This window comes from Panthera onca, chromosome B4 (genome assembly GCF_046562875.1).
Source record: "Panthera onca isolate mPanOnc1 chromosome B4, mPanOnc1 haplotype 2, whole genome shotgun sequence".
NCBI lineage: Eukaryota > Metazoa > Chordata > Mammalia > Carnivora > Felidae > Panthera > Panthera onca.
The window spans coordinates 16,194,935-16,213,472 of record NC_138345.1 but is presented as its reverse complement, the minus strand read 5'-3'; the positions used below and the strand labels follow the sequence as shown (position 1 = coordinate 16,213,472).

At 36.9% G+C, this 18,538-nt stretch overlaps 1 long non-coding RNA gene across 2 annotated transcripts; it reads left to right on the top strand.

Annotated features, from left to right (window-relative positions):
* Positions 1-107: 107 nt before the first annotated feature.
* On the top strand, positions 108-17,517 carry LOC132695053 (uncharacterized). 2 transcript variants are annotated; one of them, XR_013556958.2, is made up of 3 exons: positions 108-1,471; positions 16,267-16,409; positions 16,900-17,517. It is a non-coding gene; the product is annotated as an uncharacterized LOC132695053 (long non-coding RNA). The 2 variants fall into 2 exon arrangements; XR_009617663.2 differs by lacking the exon at positions 108-1,471 and adding an exon at positions 12,321-12,469.
* The last annotated feature ends 1,021 nt before the right edge of the window (positions 17,518-18,538 follow it).

Below are 18,538 nucleotides of genomic sequence, written 5' to 3'. Positions count from 1 at the left end.
GGGGCGCAGGCAAGGCCCCCGCCGCGCGGAGCCTGTCGGGAACCTAGGCGACCTCGGCGCTGCCTGCTCAGGACCTGCCCGGAACCTGCCCCGCCAAATCAGGCCCCACCAAAGAATCCCCTCTCCCGGACCCCCACTTTCGATCGGTCGTGCGCGAGAGTAGGAATAATGCCTGTGTTTTCTGCTTTTGCTTTGGCCAGGAGTCTCCGGAGGACGGGGTCCTCCAGGCGCGCCGAAGACGACTACCGAGCCCAGGCGTGAATCAGAGACCGAGAAAGAAAAAGGGTCGCGTGAGGATTGAGCCAGACCCCGTGCCCGGCCCTGGCTCAGTCAGTTGTCATGATTTTGTAGTCCCTCTTGAGGGGGGACGGAAACTCCTTCGTTGGGGGTCAGCTAAGTCAAAAAGCCGTGAGTTCAGTTCGCTGCCCGAGGTGACCAGAAACTTGCTTGGATGAAGTCATGTGAGCTGAACCGATTGGCCCGAATCCTCAAAGAGGGGAGTGTCAGGGCGCGCGGCTCCCTCGGAGAGGCTGAGGTAACGCTGGCACCTTCCCGAGAGTCCCCGGACGCCTGGCTTCTGAGTCTCTGTGGAAAGCACTTCTAGCTGGGCGTTGGCGCGCCTGACGAACTGTGCAGTCACTGAGCAGTTGTGGCGATTGGAAAATCAGTTTCACGCCCCAGGAATGTCTGCGAGAGCCGTCCCCGCCCCGCTTCCCAGACCCAGCCAAAAAAAAAAAAAAAAAAAATCCAAACCAAAACCAACTGAGAAATGGGGCTAGAAATTGATGAGGGATTCCTAGCACCTCAGAATGTTGACTTGGTAACTTTATTTTTAAGTCTTTAACAAATTGTGTTTATGTCACGTAGAAATTTTAAGCAGCTTCCGGGGGTTTTGTGTCCCACTTGGAACCAACTTAAAGAGCAGCTTGCGCATAAATTGGAATTCTGTGAATCGTACCGCCGGTTAGAGCCCTTAACACACGTAGCGTGTAAACAAATATTTCCAACTTGTCGGCGACGGGATCACTATGCAAGGCGGGCTTACAAAAATCCGTGGCGAATGAAATCTCACTGCTGAAAGTGAAAAACGCAAATTCAAGTAGCGTCCGGATACCTTGCGCCCATTCAGACAGGGACCGAAGGCTAAATTAATACAGTCTTCCTAAAGGAACTGTTTGAAAGGATGTTACAAAAGTAGGAACACCTTTGGACCCAGCAATTCTACTTTTTGGAATTTATCCTGCAGACAGTCTTGAAGGACACGAACAACGGTGTGCGTGGCAACGTGGCTTCTGATATCAAAGCGTCGTTCACCACTAAAATGCCCAATATAAACTACATCACCTCCTGGTGCTTCAATTTTATTTTCTCATCTGTGAGAAGCAGGAACAATCATAGGGTTGTGAGCATGGAATGGATGAATACAAACCAAACCCTTAGGTGCCTAGCATGTAGTAAGCACTAAATAAACGTAAGTAATCATTATAATTAATATCGGTCAAGCAAATCATAGTACACACGATGTAGAAACTCCGCAGCCGTCCGAGGTGATGATGTAGATGTGTATTTACGTACAAAGACATCCAGGTACATAAGTTCTTTTTTAAATTTTTTTTTTTTTTTATGTTTTATTTATTTTTGAGACAGAGAGAGACAGAGCATGAGCAGGGGAGGGGTAGAGAGAGAGGGAGACACAGAATCCGAAACAGGCTCCAGGCTCTGAGCTGTCAGCACAGAGCCCGACGTGGGGCTCGAACTCACGGGCAGTAAGATCATGACCTGAGCCGAAGTCGGACGCTTAACCGACTGAGCCACCCAGGCGCCCCCAGATACATAAGTTCTTAAAAGCGGGTTACAAAAACGTGTAAAATTACAGAATACGCCCAATTTTTAAAGCCTGAAATACATGAGACTATTATGACAGGGCTGTCTCTGAGTGGTAAGATTTGAGATGATATTTTCTTCTTTGTGCATGTTATGTTTTCCAAATATTTTCACGATGAGCCTCTATTTCTTTCAGAAGCAGAAAAAGAGTTAAAACACAACAGTGTAAAAAATGTAGCATATTACTAATACCACTTCTTAACATCTTGAGGAGCCAGTACCGAAAGCTTGTTTGTGTTTCATGATGGCAAGTATAAAATTATTCTAAAACATCACTATTGATGGGAAAAGCAGAACATTCTCTCTAAAACCGATTCTTGGTGACTAATCTGATAGAATCAAGTGACAGCTTGTCCATCTTAAGGTCCGAGCAGTGTCTGGGGCACATTACCATAATCGCCCTGCATCAAAGCCAAATATTTATAAAAATGCGTTTGGACGTGCTTTGTGCTGCAATAAGGAGACTGAGTTGCCGTGTTGCTGGCAACAAGCTAGTGATCAAATTGTGCGAGCCTTGATCATCAGTATGTGAAAGCACTGGGAATAGTGAAGGAATTAGTTAGTCTTGATACCATTATCCTTATCTTCCGACCTGAAAGAATTCCTTCAGCTATTTGGGACCTTTATAATTTATATGCTATAAATAATAGACATTTTTAAATGTAGAAATTTTAATATTGTCATGCTTAACATAAAAGTCAAATATAAAAAGTTAAATGGGTTTGTATTTTGAGGTTAGCTTTCTGTTATTATCCCTTAAAACATTGAAACTGCAGGAGTTGGCACTTTTAAGATTACCAAAATTTTTAAAATCTAGAAATTACATATAATTTCTATAGTACATGGGTTTAATAAATTCTGTGGTTAATTTTAAAATATTAGTTCCTTTTCTTTTTGGTGTAACATTGAAAATTCTTCTACAGTAAAAAATGATAGCAGTGTGCAAATGGAGTTGTTCCAGGGGATATCTATAATTTTAAAGTTTAGGAAAAGAAATATCCCAGGAAGATTATTCACACTAGTTCACACCCTCATCATCTCTTAGATGAATTATTACATCCACCTCCTATGTTTTTTACTTTCTTACTGTTACGGACTGATTTGCATCCCACCCAAATTCATGTTAAGGCCCTACCCTGAAATGTGATGGCATTTGGAGATGAAGCCTTTGGTAGATAATTCAGTAATTAGGTTTAGATGAGGTCCTGAGGGTGGGGCCCTCATGATGGGATTAGTGCCCTTTTTAAAAAAAATTTTTTTAATGTTCGTTTATCTTGAGGGAGAGAGATAGTACGAGCAGGGGGAGGGGCAGAGAGAGGGGGAGACGCAGAATCGGAAGCAGGCTCCAGGCTCTGAGCTGTCAGCACAGAGCTGGACGCAGAGCTTGAACTCAAGAACTCGTGAGCTCATGACCCCAGCGGAAGTTGGACGCTTAACCGACTGAGCGCCCGCAGGTGCCCCAAGGGATTAGTGCCCTTTTTAAGAATAGGCAAGAGGGAGCTTCCTCTGTCTTGTGAGGACACGGAAGGGAGCTGGAAACAGAGTTCTCACCAGAACCTGAGCATGCTGGCCTCCTGATCTCAGATTTCCAGCCTCCAAAAACAAATTTGTTGTTTAAGCTTCCCAATCTATGATCATTTCTTACAGCACCAGAGTTGACTGATACACCTACCTATCTCCAAACCATTCTCCAAACCCCTGCTGGAATGATTTTTTCTAACACACAAACCTGATTGTGTCATTCCTATGGAATTCTCATATCCGTTCTTCAGTCATTCAGTACATATTTATTAACACTTTATGTGTGCAAGGTACCATTCTGTATGCTGGAAATAACATAAGGATAAATGCTGTATATGAGATAACCTCTTTTGGAGTATCTGCTATTTGGAGTATCTCCTGTTTGGAGAATAGTCATTAAGTAATTCCATGATTACAGGTATGCAGAGTAGTCTCCTACCTTCAGGATTAAATTCTGATTCTTTAGTAAGTATATCCTTGCTGAAGTGCCCCTGAGTATCTCATCTCTTCAGTCTTTTTTCATAGCCTCTCCTCTAACATTTGTGATGTTCCATGGTTTCCCTATCTTCAAACAAGCAAGTTTTTCTGCCTTTTCCGCTCTGATTCTATAACTTCTCTAAACCTCTTCTCAGATTTCACTTCCCTTTCTGGGCTTTCTGTACTCAGTACCTGACCAATAATAGGCACATGATAAATACATGTTAATTAGTTGGTTATTGGCGACCTCTGTCACAGCACTTAGTGGTGTTATATTTATTCCAAGTGTCTTTATATAAAAACCACTCCAAAGTCTTGTTAAGGCAACGATAATCCTTTCTTTGATCACAAATCAGAAATTTAGTCAGTGTTCTGCAGGCACAGATTCCTTCTCTTCCACACAGTGTCAGCAGGGGTGCCTCAAAGTCTGGAATGATCCTACACCTTGGGGTTGCAATCACTGGAAAGCTTTTGCACTTACATGTCTGCCAATTGACGCTGGCAGTTGGCTAGGTCACTGGGGCTGTCAGCTAGAACTACATGGGACCTCCTGTGTGTCTCCTTTTTCTCCCAACATATTGGACCAAGCATTCCAAGAGATATGAAGACCTGAGGTAGGTAAGGGGCACAACATCATATCAGTCATATTCTATTGGACAAACAGTCACAATGTCTATAGTAAAGGGCACAGGAAATAAAACCCAATTTTTTTTTAATTGTTTCAAAGATATCTATTTACTTTTGAGAGAGAGACAAAGAGAGACAGAGCATGATCAGGACAGAAGCAGAGAGAGAGGGAGATGCAGAATCTAGGGCAGGCTCCAGACTCTGAGCTGTCAGCACAGAACCTGACACAGGGCTCAAACTCATGAGCCATGAGTGAGATCGTGACCTGAGCCAAAGTCAGATGCTTAACCGACTGAGCCACCCAGGTGCCCGAAACCCAATTCTTGATGGAAGGTCTATTTAAGAATTCAGGGACTATATTTGAAAGCTACCACAATAGTGTAACATTTTACTTGTTTGTATAGCTTTCATCTGTGACTTACTTATCTCTACATTTCCATGGTAGGTGTCCCATAAATACATGTTAAATATGCTAAAGAAATAAAATTTGTCATGATTAAAGTAGCATATTTCCAATAGTATACTCATCAGCCATGAGGGAGTAACAGGACGTGGACTAGTCTTTTTACCATAACCAAACAGAACACTGAATAAAATATATGAAACAATTGATTTCAAACATGAGACAACAGACTATAATCCCAAGGAGAAAGGGAACATGCAGTTGGGAAAAGGGAGCCCTGCAATTGCTACAGCTTTCTGCCTAGAGTCAGTTTCTGGACTATGCTATAGGAAGGGGAACCCAAAAGGAACCAAATAGTCTTATTGTATTAAAGAGAGAAAAATCCGAGTTTAGGTAGGCTAAGGGGCTAGAGTTTGGAGGACAGAATACTAGGAGGGTACTATGTAGAAAAAGAGCTCTAGAAATCTGCACAGGAGTCCCCTTGAGATTATGGTTGAATGCTAATCTAGTCATGGGTCAGGTAGAGCTCTACAAGTCTAGCTGTATGCTGGAACTTTCAAGGAAAAAGCTATTTCCAGGGAACCAAAATCTGAAAAATCCCAAGAGTTTGTACAAGTATGGGAAGCATTTGGGTTCTCAAAGTCTGAAGAAACCCAATTGAATATATTGAGTATTTAATAGATAACCACAAAAAAGTAATGTCTTAGTAATGGGTAGTAGCCTAAAAGAAAAGGCTACTCTTTATCTGCTCCAAAAAAGCTTAAATGGTACTTCTTGAAAAGATCAAGACATGACCTAAATGAAGGATAAAACAAAGTATGAAATTGAAAGGAATGCTCCCCCCCCCCTTCTAAAATACAACATTCAAATATATAAAATGGCTAGACTCCAAGAAAACCTACTGGACACATGAAGGCCCAGTCAAATGTGACTAATAACCAGTAGGGGCAATCAGTCCATAGAAACAGATCCAGAAATTAAATAGACAATTGAACTAACACATGGAAATGTTTAAAGAACTATTATACCTATGGTCAATAAACTTAATGATTTAAAAACAGATGAACATAATGAGAGAAAATAAAAGTTATCAGATATCAAAAAGAAGCCAATGGAAATTCTACAAAAATATAATACCAAGATGAAACTCAGGATTAACAGATTAGACACTGCAGAAGAAAAGATACAGAAATTTAAAGACAGATCAACAGAAAGGTTACAAATTGAAGTACATAGAAGAAAAAGACAAAAAAATATTAACAGAACCTCAATATGAAAGTATATGAAAATATGAAAGTATTATATGAAAGTACAATGTGTATAGTCTCATAGCAAGTAAGAAAAAGGGGGAAATTTTTTCAAATGTCCAATTTTCCTCTAAATTAATGAAAATTTTATCTCCACAGATCTGAGAATATGAGTGAATCCCAATCATAACTAACAATAATAAAAAATGATACCAAGGTACAACATGATCAAATTAGTGAAAATCAGTGATAAAGAGAAAATCTTAAAAGTGTGTGGAAAACAAAAAGACATAAAAAGGAATAAAAAAATTATAGTAGACTTCTAATCAAACCATGCAAGATAAAAAAAAAAATACAGTGGAACAGTACCTTTAAAGTCCTGAAATTTAAAATTGTCAACCTAGAATTCTGTCAACAAAAATGTTTTTCAAAAATGAAGGTGAAATAAATACTTACATTAAAAAACCCTCATCACCAGCAAACCTACACAATGAAAAGTGTTAAAACATACAAATGAAAATAATTTTAGGCAAAAGGAGTATGGTATCTATGATCTAAATCTTCATAGAACATCAGAATGGTCATGTGTGAATAAATATAAAGGATATTTCTACTTTTTAAAAATTTCTTTGAAAACAAAAATATCAACTGTATATTTTGGAGTCGATAACACAGGTGGAAATAAAATAAATGAAAATAGCGCAAAGGATGGCAGGAGGAAAATAGAAATGTAGTGTTGAAAGAGTCCTTATGTTACATATAAACTAGTATAAATATTATTTGAAAAGAGATTGTGAAAAGTTAAAAACACATACCTTGGGGGCGGGGGGAAGCACCTGGCCAGCTCATTCAGTTAAGCGTCCAACTTTGCTCAGGTCATGATCTTGCAGTTCATGAGTTCAAGCCCTGCGTTGGGGTCTGTGCAGACAGCCCAGATTCTGTGTCTCCCTCTCTTTCTGACCTTCCCCTGCTCACACTCTTCTCTCTTTCTCTCTCTCTCTCTCAAAAATAAATAAAAAACATTAAAACATACCTTAAGTCCTAGAGCCATAGCCGCCCCCCCCAGAGAAAATCAAAAGAATATAGACAATGATAGAAATAAATGAAAAATTTTTAATTCAAATAATTTTTTAAAAGGCAGTAAAGGAAGGGAAAAAAACCCAAATGGGACAAATAGAAAACAAATAGTTTAAATCCAACCATATAAATAACTACACTAAATATAAAAGATCAAAATGTTCCAATTAAAATATAGAAATTGTCAGAGTGGATTTAAAAAAAAGCAAGATCCAACTATATGATGTATGATATAAGAAACTTGCTTTAAAAATAAAGACAAAGGTAGGTTAAAAGTAAATGAATGGAAAATGATGTATTTTGAAAATACTAAAGAAATCTCTGGTTGTATTAATATCTGACCAAATAAACTGAAACCAGAAACTTCCAGGGATAATGAATGACATTTCATAGGGATGAAGGGATCGGTTAACCAAGAAGACATAATTGTATTACATATATATCAACATAATGACAGAATTTGGGGAAAAAAAGGAAACAAAACTTACAAAACTGAAAGGAAAAATAGATACATCCATAGTATCTGTTGGCTATTTTAACACTCCTCTCAGATAAAGATAGAACAAATAGAAAATTAGTAATTACTTACTCATTAATTACTCAACTTATCAATTAACTTGACCTAAGTGACTTTTATAATGGCCCTGCAAGTCAAGCATTTTTGTCAAGTGGACACTGAACATTAACAATATGCTGGGCCTTAAAATGACTCCATATAATTTAAAAGATAAAATCATACAGATTTTGTTCCTTGACTAAAACAGAATTAATTTAGGATTATAAGACAAAGTTACCTGGAAAATTGCAACTTATGTAAAAGTTGACCCATGCAGTTATAAAGAAAAATCAGAAAATCAGAAAATATTTTGAACTGGATGAAAGTGAAAACACAACATGTCAAAATTGTGCGATGCAGTTATGTTGTTTAGAGGAATACTTTAAGCATTATATAATAGAAAAGAAAATCCAACATTAATCCCTTAAGGTAAAGAAGAAGTCAAACTAATTAGAAAAAAGGAAATAATAAAGATAAAACCAGGAACCAATGAAATAAAACACAAAGGGAAAATCAATAAAACCAAAACTTAAGCCTCTGAAAAGGTTAATAAAATGGATAAAACTCTACCTAGATCAAAGGATAAAGAGGAAACATGCAAATTACCAGTATACGGATTGAAAGAAGCAACACGACTACATACCCTGTAATTAAAACATCACAGGAATTAAGTGATATTAAATTAAAACACCCATAAAGGAATATTCTTAAACTCTATGCCAATACATTTGAGAACATAGTTTGAATGGAAAAAAACAAAACAAAACAAAAAACCCTTGAGAGATACAAACGGGCACAACTGGGTCAAAAAGAAACAGCAAACCTGAAAAGATATATATCAATAATAGAAATTAAATTCTTAAAAACTCTCCACAAAAACCTTCAGGCCCATGAATTCAGTAGTTAATCCTAATTCATCAAACTTGTTAGGAAGAAATAATCTCAAATCTATACAAAATCTTTAGAAAATACACATGAAGGACAGTTTCATACTTATTTTATGAGACCAACATTATCCTGATAGCAAAATCAAATGACATATTATAAGAAAACTTCAATATCTTTCATTAACATAATATAATAATTCTTTAAAAATAGAGATTTACATTATTGGAAAAAAAATAGAGATTTACAGCAATATATAGAAACAAAAATGTATCATTACCAGAGTGTATCCTAGGAATACAAAGTTACTTGAGCTTTTGAAAATCAACAGGGTTCACCATTTTAACAGAATGTAAGAGAAAAACCATATGAGATAATAGACGCAGGAAAATATCTGAGAAAATTCAAAAGCCTTTGTGATAAAAACTGAGCAAAGAGGGCGCCTGGGTGGCTCAATTGGTTAAGCGGCCGACTTCGGCTCAGGTCGTGATCTCACAGTCCGTGAGTTCGAGCCCCGCGTGGGGCTCTGTGCTGACAGCTCAGAGCCTGGAGCCTGTTTCGGATTCTGTGTCTCCCTCTCTCTGACCCTCCCCCGTTCATGCTCTGTCTCTCTCTCTCTCAAAAATAAATAAACGTTAAAAAAAAAAATTAAAAAAAAAAAAAACTCAGCAAAGAATAGAAGAAACATTTCTCAACCTGACAAAGGGCCTCTTTGAAAAACTTAGAGCTAACATCTTACCTAATGGTGAAGGAAAATGGTGTTTCTATGATAAACAATACAAGAATATCCATTTCATACTACAGTAAATATTATGGTGGCGTTAGTACTAAAGTCAAGAAAAAAATAAAAAGAATATAGATCTCAGACTTCACCTCTGGTCTAGATGGAGTAACACAGGCTAGATTTATCTTCCTGCCTGAAACAACCGAACTGGACAAAATGTATGAACAACAGTTCTTATGACACTGGACATCAAACAACAAAGGGCAATGATCAGTGGGAGATGGGACACAAATGAAGAAAGCCCTATGATTGCCCTAGCTTACTAGACTGATTTTTCAAGGCCATCACATACAGCATTAGTCTTCTTGAGATGAGGAAACAGCTGAGAGGGGCCAAGGCTAAAAAAGTTTGCAAGGAAGAGTACTGGAGACATGGCTGGAACACAGAAGATTCCATCATTGGACCAGATAAAATACACCATGTCTAACATTCAGTACAAAATTAACTAGCTGTCCATAAGAAAACTCCTTTAAATATAAGAGTATATCATGGCATATAAAGATATACCATGCTAACACTAATCAAAAGAGAGCTGAGATATCTATATTAATATCAGACAAAGTAGGTTTCAGATCAGAGAATATTACCAGAGATACAGAATGTCATTTTATAATGAAAAAGGGGTTAATAATAGAACATCCCCTCTATGGTTTTGCATATAATAAAAGAATTTCAAAGAACGTAAAACAAAAACTGATGGAACTTCAAGGAAAAACAGACAATTCCACAATTATAGTTGGAAATTACAACTCTCTTGTTCCAACAGTGATAGGACAAGTAGACAGAAAATGGGTAAGGCTGTAAAGACTTGAACAATACTATCAACCAACTTAACCTAATTGAAACTGATCAAACACCACATCCAGCAAGAGCTGAATATTCTTTTCAAGTGCCCATGACATACAAAAAACAAATCTCAATAAATCTGAAAGCATTCAAGTCAAACAAGTATATTCTCTGATTACAATGGAATTGAATTAAAAATAAATAATAGAAGAATACTTAAAAGTCACCAAATATTTGGAAACAAAATAACACCCTTCTAAATAACCATTGGTCAAAGGAGAAATAAAACTGGAAATTAGAAAGTATTTTGAATGTCATGAAAATGAAAACCTATCCAAATTTGTGGAAAGCACTTAAAGCAATACTTAGAGGGATATTTATAATATAGCATTTTTCTAGAAAAGAAGAAAGGTCTCATCAATTATCTCAGCTTTCATTTTAAGAATCTAATAAAAATAGCAAATGAAACCTAAAGTAAGCAGAGAAAGGAAATAATAAACATCAAAGAGGAAAACAATAGGAAAAATAAAACTAAAAACTAGGGTTTTTTTGGAGATAAAACTGATAAAACTATAGTCAGACTGATGAGGAAAATGAAAAGATACAAATTACCAATTTCAGGAGTGAGGGAAATGACCACACTACAGATATTAGGATAATAATGGAATTTTATACCTATAAATTGAGTAACTTAGAGGAAATGACAAATTCCTTCAAAGGCACAGATTACTAAAGCTCAAAAATAAATAGTTAACTTGAATAGATCTTTTTCTAGTAAAGAAAGGTAATTGCTTGTTAAAAACCTTCAACAAAATTAATTTCAGGCCTACATGAATTCACTGTGGATTACAAAGGAGTATGAGGAAATTGGGAATTGGAGGTTGATAAGCTATTTTCATTATTTTGAGAGTAGTAATAGTTTCATTGATGCACATGTATGTCAATACTTATTGAATTGCACATTTTAAATATGTACAGATATTGTATGTTAATTAGACCTCAATAAAGCAATGAAGATTACCAGAAATGGGGCCCCTGGGTGGCTCAGTGAGTTAAGTGTCTAATCAGCTCAGGTCATGATCTTGTGGTTCGTGAGTTCAAGCCCTGCGCCGGAGTGCGTGCTGACAGCTCAGAGCCTGGAGCCTATTTCAGATTCTGGGTCTCCCTCTATGCCCTTCCCCTGCTTTTGCTCTCTCTCAGTCTCTCTCAAAAAAACAAATAAACATTAAAAAATATTTTTTTAATTACCAGAAATTTATCCTTCATGACAATTTATAGTTTTGATGAAAAGTTTCAGAGTATCATTTAAAATACAAGTGAAGGTAAAAATGTTTGAAAACCAAGGCCTCAACCGATTCTCCAACAACCAGATTGCCCCAGTCTCTCCTTATATATAATTCTGGAACAGCTGCCTCTTCGTTTAACATCTTTTTGAGCAAATTGGACCAATCTGTCTAATGCCATGGTCTATAAATAACGTTTTCACAACAAACCCTAGTTTTATAGTAAATATAAACTCCCTTGATTTATTATACCTCAGCTTGTCATTTCCACTTTTGCCCCATTTCCTATTACAAAGATCATATATTTTCTTTAACCAAATAACTGCCAAAGACTGGGTAACTAGATTAGTAACACTCACCAGCTGGTCTGGGTTTATGGTGATTCTGCTGACTCTGTTTGCAGCTGGTGTATACTGAAGGATCTTTGAAAAGAGCCTCACTAAGGAATCTGCTCCTCTCCAGCCTTTACCATTCAAAGAATTTTCAGAGGCTTTCATGCCTATTAAAGTAAGACACAGATTTTTTTTTTTTTAAATCAGGCACAGACTTTTAAAACAAGTGACTCCAATTTTGAAGGTAGTTCATTTCTGGGAACTAGAATGTCTAGGGACATTGATAGGAAGAAAAAAAGGCATTTTCGTCCTAAGTTCCCTGTACTATATCTGTGTGTATGTAGAACATGTTCCCCAAAGGAACAATTAAAATACTATTTTTATATTATGTTTAGTCTGACATAATTAATATTTGTAATAGCATATGTGTTTAGTTTCATTTTCATGATCAGTTTTGTCAGGTATGAAATAATTCTTCAGGAATGAAGTTCTCATGTAAAATAGTAAACCTATTGAACAGAAGGATTTTACTTAAGAAGATTTGACTTTCAGCTGGTGGCCTAGAACCAAGTTTGTACAATTGATTCTACTTTTGAGGAGATTCTAGGTAAGCTCTAGGTAAAAACAACACTGATGCCTCAGTTTTCACATCAAAAAAATCAAATGAACTCCAATATTCCATCCAAGCTACATTGCTCAATTTATCATTTTCTACATTAATTCCTCTGTGTTGAAGAGGTTTCTCATTCTTCACATTTCAGTTCTCATTCTCTTTCTTTGTATTTGCTTTTAACTATCCTTCCATTCATTACTCACTTAGGTAGTGCTTTACAAATACTCTACTCTTGAATCCAACTGCCTTCTTCCCTCTTGTAGCCATTCCTATTGTGATACCTACAAATAGAAAAACTGGTTAAAATTTGAAATTGTTTTTTCTCTTAAATTAAGGATATCACTTCCCATTAATGATATCATTGCCCTTATCCTATTGAAATAACCACACCAAGCCTAGTCAGATTTTATCACTAAATGCTAAAGACATGCATGACAGATCACTAACATCACTAACACTGTCACTAACTCTTTCTGATTTTAAGATTTGTTATAAAGCTATGATAATAATTTTAAAAAGCTATGCTAGACAAGATGACATCGTACTTGTGTAAGGATAGATAAATCTATGGAACTGAATAGACATTTCAGAAATATAACTATACATATATAGACAACACATTTTTGACAAAGGTACAAAGGCAACTCGGTGGAGAAAGGATAGATTCTCAATAAATGGTGCTGAACATTATCAATAAGCAAAAATATGAACTTCAATCTATATCTCACACCATATACAAAAATTAACTCAAAGTAGATTAAAAGCCTAACTGTAGAATTTCAAACTACTAATCTTCCACAACAAAACTGCACAAAGTCTCTTGTGACCTTGGGTCAGGCAAAGATTCTTAGATATGACCCCAAAAAACACAACCTATCAAAGAGAAAACTTGGTAAATAGAACCCTGTCAAAATTAAGACTTTGTACTGTTTGAAAGACACTGTTACGAGAATGAAAAGCAAACCATAAATGGGAGAAAATATTAGCCCATCATATATCTGATAAAAGACTTATATCCAGAATCTATAAAGTACTCTCAAAACTTACTGAGAACACAGCTTCACCACTAAGAAAATGGGGAATAGATTTGAAAAGTCTCTAAAGCTAAGAAATATACAATTGAAAAATAAGCATGTGAAAAGAAGCTCAGCATCATTAGTCACTAGGGAAATGAAAAATTAAAATCACAATAAAGGGGCGCCTGGGTGGCTCAGATGGTTGAGCGACCAACTTCGGCTCAAGTTATGATCTCACGGTTCATGAGTTCAAGCCCCGCATCAGTCTTTGTGCTGACCGCTCAGAGCCTGGAGCCTGCTTCTGATTCTGTGTCTCCCTCTCTCTCTCTGCCCCTCCCCCACATGTGCTCTGTCTCTCTCTGCCTCTCAAAAATAAAGAAAACTAATAAAAAAAATTTTAAACCACAATAAAATAGGGATACCAGGGGGGCTCAGTTGGTTGAATGTCTGACTCGATTTCAGCTCAGGTGATGCCCAGGGTCGTGGGATCAAGCCCTGTGTCAAGCTTCACACTGATCATGAAGCCTGCTTAAGATTCTCTCTCTCTCTCTCTCTCTCTCTCTCTCTCTCTCTCTCTCTGTCTCTCCCTATTACCCCTCTCCCCTGCTCATGCTCTCTCTCTCTCAAAAAAAAAATTAATTAAAACAATTTTAAATTAAAGACAAATAAATAAAACCATCTTTAAAAAAACACAGTAAGACAGCACAACACATCTATTACAGTATGTAAAAATCTAAGACTGACCATACCAAGGATTGGCCAGGATATGGAGAAACTGAAACTCTTAAATATAGCTATTTGGAATGTAAAATAGTACAACCACTTTTGAAAACACTTTAGCAGTTTTCTTAAAAAGTTAGACATACATATGTGAACTGGTCACTCCACTGCTAAGTATATACCTAAGAAAAATGAAAATGTATCTCCACAAAAGACTTGTTAAAAGATGTTCATGCCTCTTTATTTGTAACAGGGAAAAAAGAACCCAACATCTAAACATGAACAGATAAATAAATTACGTGGTGAATGGATTAATAAATTGTGGTATATCCATACAGAGGTATACTGCTCGGCAATAAGAGAATGAATTACTGACATACATCACCCGAATCTTAAATTAGGGTTCAGCTACAGAATTTGTGGGACACAGTGCAAAGTGAAAATATAGTCCCTCTTATTCACAAATTATTAAGAATTTCAAAACAGAAAGAAGAGCATTCAATTAAAACAGCATTAAATCAAGCACCAGGCCCTTTTGAGCACAGGACCCCATGGGACTGCAGAAGCTGCATGCCCATGAAGCTGGACCTGCTCAAAATAATTATTCTGAGTAAAATAAGCCAGACAGAAAAGAGTATATAATGTATGATTTCATTTATAGAAAATTCGTGAAAATGCAAACTAATCTGTAATGAAAGAAAGCTGATCAGTGGTTGCCTGGGGACGATGTGGGGTGTGATAGGAGGGGGGCATTGAAAAAGGAACACAGAGAAACTTTTTGAGATGATGGATATGTTCACTATCTTGTCTGTGATCAAGGTTTCGTTGACAATACGTAGGTCAAAGTTTATGAAGTTGTACACTTTAAATACATGCACTATGCTGTATGTCAGTTATATCTCAATAAAGCTACTAAAAATTGCAAAACTAATTGGCCTTTGAAAAGGATTTTAAAAAATAGAGTTCATGATCTCTGATATGCAATTCTGCTCCCAGACAAAATACATGCAAGCATAAGTTTAGTAAAAACAGAAGACAATATATAATTTACTGCTAAAATGAATGATGCATTATCAACACAAACTGTTTTAGCTGGGAAAGAACAAAGGGTTCAATATAAGCTGAAGTGGTCAGGGAAAGCCACTTGAAAGAACTGGTATTAAATGCAGCCTTGGAGAGTGAATGCAATTTACACAAGGGGAAATAGCACTTTTGTAGGATGAAAAGAATGCAAAATTTGATTAAAGTTTATCCAGATCAGTTTACGGACAATGAATAGACCTGCTTAGTTGGATCACAGTATTTTGGGGACAGATACCTACTAAGAGATAATGTTTGATTGGCTCCCTTGGGCTCAGGTTACGGTAGAGAGCTCTAAAATCAAGCTAAGTCATCAGTTTTTATCCTAAAGGCAAGGACTAATCCAGGGATTGATAAAATCAAAGATGTTTTGATAAATCACACAAGGTTGTATGTTAAGTGCTTTTCCAAACCTTCTTTGCTGTCAAGACATCTCACTTTCAGTTAGGTTCCCTACCTCAACTTTCTGTTCCCTACCTCAGAATACCTCCACCTCCATTTCCTTCATTCTTGAGAAAGAAGTGTCTTTTCTCTTTTCAAAACCTAATTCCTCCATCTATCTTAATTTCTCATCTCCCCACAGTCAGAGGATCTTGCTTCATAAATAGCCTATTTCGCATAGACCATCTCTCCCTGTTTTCTGGCACCTTCACTTCAGCAAATAAACAAAAATCTTTCCCTGACTCTATTGTGTCTCAAGAAGTCTCCTCAGTCATTCCTGTCTTCATGCTGAAACTGACCACACCAACCTAGTTTTGGCCTTTGTTACTTCCCTCCTAGAAGACGATTGATTTCATCTCCTGCCGCCTAATTCATCTTTTGAAAAGAGGTTTCTTTAACATGATTTTCCTTTTCACAAGTCTTCAGAAGTTCACTGCTGCCTTTTCAAATAGTGTGTTTCTCAACATGTTTCTTCTATTCTTTCTCCTGATATTTTTAAGGTTTAGTCAAAATGTGCAATTCGCTTTTCCTCAGGTTTGTTTTGTCCTGCCTCCATGTTCATGGTGAGCCCTCAGCCTGCAATATACTCTTGCAATTTGTCGGAATCACACTCATTTTTCAAGTATTCAATGGTGGTTTCTTGCACAAAGCCTTTTTGGATCCCCCAAACAAGGTATGTTTTCTGACGGCTCTTTAACTCTCGTAGCACTTTGTGATTTATTTTATTTTGTCTGTTGATGGACATGTGGATTATTTTCAGTTTGGGGTTACTATGAATAAAGCTGTTATGAACGTTTGTGTCGAAGTCTGTGGGGACCTGTTTTTGTTCTCTTGGTTAAATAACTAGTAATGAGATTGTTGGGTCATATGGTAACCAAGAGTGTGTTGATCTTTTTAAAGAAATTACCAAACTGTTTTCCCAAGTGTTATTCTCTTTAGCCACGTATGAGAATGCCAATTGCTCCACATCCTTGTCAACATTTAAAAAGTAGTGATACCTTACTGTGGGTTTGATTTGCATTTCCCTGATGACTAATAAGATTGGGTGTCTTTGTGCATACTATTGTTATTTATATATCTTTTCTGCAAAGAATCTGTTCACATCTTTTGTTCATTTAAAAAAACTCAGTTTATTATTTTTTTAATTTTTAAATGTTTATTTTAGAGAGAGAGAGCACGAACAGGGGAGTGGCGACAGAGAGGAAGACAGAATCCGAAGCAGGCTCCAGAGCTGTCAGCACAGAGCCTGACGTGGGGCTTGAACCCACGAACCACGACATCATGACCTGAGCCAAAGTTGGATGCTCAACCAACAGAGCCACCTGGGTGCCCTGGTTTGTTATTTTTTAATTTTTTTTTTGAAGTTTATTCATTTCGAGAGAGACAGAGAAAGCAAGCAGGGGAGGAGCAGAGAGAGAGAGAGAGAGAGAGAGAGAAAATCCCAAGCAGGCTCTGCACTGTCAGCACAGGGCCCAATGTGGGCTTGAACCCACAAAACGCGTGAGACCATGACCTGAGCCGAAACCAAGAGCCAGATGCTTAACTGACTGAGCCACCCAGGCGCCCCTGTTATTTTTTTAAAAGTATTTTATTTAGTTATTTTGAGAGAGAGAGAGACAGCACAAGCAGGGGAGGTGCAGACAAAGATGGGGAGAGAGAGAGAATCCCAAGCAGGCTCCATGCTGCCAGCCCAGAGCCCAATGGGGGCTTGATCCTAGGAACCATGAAATCATACCTGAGCTGGGTTGAAGAGTCGGATGCTTAACCAACTGAGTCACCCAGGTGCCCCAAATCAGTTTGTTATATTATTGAGTTGTAAGATTCTTTATATATTTTTATATATCAAATATATTTATAAGATTCTTTATATATACATATATTATTGAGTTGTAAGATTCTTTATATATTATATGTAAAGATTCTTTAGATATTGTGTGTTGTGAAAATCTTCACCTTTTAAATGGTGTCTTTGAAATAACAGAGGTTTATATTTTGATGACGTGCCATCTGTCTTTTCTTTTCCTTTATGATTAATGCTTTTTTTGTTATTGAATCCAAGAAATCTTTGCCTTCCCCAAGGTCACAATGATTTTTTTTTTTTTAAGTTTTATAGTTTTAGCATTTGTGTCTAGGTCTATGATCCATATCAAATTAATACTTGGCCTATGGTGCGAGAAAAGTGTCAGGGTTCATTTTTCCATGTGGCTATCCAGTTAATTCAGCACTATTTGTTGACAAGATACATGTTGACATCTTTGTTGAAAATCAGTTGACCGCGTACTTACGGGTCTGGACTCTATTCCTTTTCACTGATTTGTCTCTCCTTACGTCTACCATGCCGTCTTATAAACTGTAGTTTCACGCTATCTTGAAAACAAGTATGTATGTGCCTCAACATTGCTTTTCCTATGCATTTCTGTATAAATTTTAGAGTTACCTTGCCAAATTGAAAAACTATATATGTATTCTGCTGGGATTTGGGGAGAACTGACGTTTTAACCTTGTCATCTTCCAGTTCGTGAACACGGATAGCTATTTAAGTCTTTAATTTCCCTTGGCTGTGATTTATGTGGCTTTCAGTGTATAGGACTTGAGCCTTGTGTTAAATGTATCCTTATATATTTCATTGGAATGCTGATGAGCATTATATGGTTTTATTTTAAATTTCAATTACCAGTTTTCTCTTCTAATAGGTAAAAAACAATTAGGTTTTGTTTTGTTTTGTTTACACTGGTTTTGTTTCCTTAGGCTTTTCTAATTATACAATGTTGTCATTTGCAAATAGTTTTACTTCATCCTTTCCAAT